A 2,160-nucleotide genomic window follows, 5' to 3' on the forward strand; every position below is an offset into this window, starting at 1 on the left:
ATTTTTTACGTATAGTGACTTTTTGAGACAACAAAATAGGCCTGCGGTGATGGAATTAGAAAAATAAGAGAATAATTTTTTTTTTGTAGATTCGAACCAATTTAAGAGCGGTATGCATGAATGTCATAAAATTTAAAATCAAGAAAATAAAACAGTTTCCCGAAAATTTCTAATTTCTGAGTTGAGATTGCAGGTTATGTTGACTTTGAATCAACCGTACATGAGACAAGTTCTGGCTCAAAGAGTGTAATAAGCGCCGAATTAATTCTGCTGCTCGTTTTTCACGCTAGAGCATGTATGATCAACTCCAGATTTCGCGTTTCTAATTTAAATGCAACTTCTGTATAAGAGTAAGAAATAGATCATAAGAATTAAATTGGCACGAGATTTGGAAAATCGACATTTGAGTTTGAGTATAAATGATGATATAGTTGTAAAAATGTAATGAAGATTACTTTAGATATGCAAATATAAAATAGATACAAATGCACATTTCGAATTATATTTTAGATTTATAGTCTCGTATTCGAAAGTCAACCTAAGGAAAGGTACGTAGGTTTTCGATTTCGTGGGAACCAAGTAAAGAACATATCTTGAATCGAGAGCCTCTCATAAATTAAGAGATAAATTCTCTACTTTCCGGGACATTTCAAAGAAAAGTTTGTCATTTGTTCAAACGAACGTTTTTCATGGGAACTTGAACCAAGAGGTTCGTCGCCGTGGTCGAGCTATGAAGGCCCTTTGCATCCAAAAATAGGAAACCACCGGGCCATGTGGTAAAGCATAAATTCATCGACTCCTTCGCTTACGCACGAAGAAAGCCCTTCGGAAAACTTTGATTTTGGGCCCAGTTTAAGAGCACATGCAATTTAAATCTAAAGACACGAATCTCCGTCAGTTTTAATTGTATTAGATCGAAGCAATAAAAACGGTTATCTTCATTTTGAACTGAAATTTGCTGAGTTTATCTTGTAAAATCCTTTAAAATCTTTTAATTAATTTTGGAAGTTCATTCACAAGAGTTGGCCTTTTATGTCCTTAATTGTGGTACGCTCCCAAGTTTAATTCGAGAATAGAGATTTTGGATTTTGAACAGTTTCGCGTTAAAATCTGACTGGCGCGTTATAGGTTTCTTTTTGGTGTCAGAAGTGGCGTAACCACAAACTCGTCGCGATTGAATTTTGAATTGAATGAAATATTGAAAATTATAAATTTTGTGAAAAAATTCAAAAACTTTTTAATTTAAGACTGAAAATAATTTGTGTGTGTGCTTTAGTGTTAGGCTTGTTACAGTGCAATTGGATAAAAAAATTTCCTCAGAATCATTAGCAGTCTGAGTACTCCGCCCGCTAGGAACCAGAAGAACCAGGAATCGCCAGAATATCTAGAACCAGAAAGTAGCTGCCGAACTACTGCCTTTTGAGCACTACCTTGTAGGAAGGCCATCAAGCGAAAAGAAGGAAGGTAGGCAAAAGAAGAGGATGAAGAATAGCCATGATTTCTTACTCAATGGTTTTTGACGTGGTTTTTTAACCAAGAGGCTAAGGGAACAATTCTGAAGTACCGAGAAGTACAGTTAGTGTTTGGAAGGATCCACGTATCATTTCCCCCTGGATCACTGCAGACTTTGGAGTTCGGGCTTGGAAACTCGGACGAGCTTTCCTGGCGGAGGACTAGCAAGGAGTCTGGGAATTCAGAAGTGACTAATTCGCGCAGTGTGTCAGTTTGCCAATTTTCTAAGTTTTTCCGCAGAGCCAATTTCTGGATTACGTATCATGGAAATCGATGAAAAAGAAAATTTTGAAATGTTCACGTCAAATGGCGGTGGCGCAAGCGCAAGAGGCGCCAGGGGTCCCCGCAGAACAGGTACAGCTGGTGCCACTGATACTGCTGGAACCACTGGTACCAGAGCGGCGACAACTGTCCGTGACAGCCATAGAGGTACGAGGGTAGTTCAATAAGTCCTTAGAATGAAGTGTAAAAACAATTTTTTTGGGTAAATTTTTTTTTATTTTTCAACATAATGTCCTTGGAGCTCTATACAATTGGTCAATCGCTTTTCAAGTTTTTTAATCCTTCAGAAAAGTGCGTTTTCGGAAGTTCCTCAAAATAAGCACTTACAGAGGCAATGAAGTCTTCGTTGTCTGGAAATCTCTGTCC

The sequence above is a fragment of the Belonocnema kinseyi genome, chromosome 10 (assembly GCF_010883055.1).
Source record: "Belonocnema kinseyi isolate 2016_QV_RU_SX_M_011 chromosome 10, B_treatae_v1, whole genome shotgun sequence".
Taxonomy (NCBI): Eukaryota; Metazoa; Arthropoda; class Insecta; order Hymenoptera; family Cynipidae; genus Belonocnema; species Belonocnema kinseyi.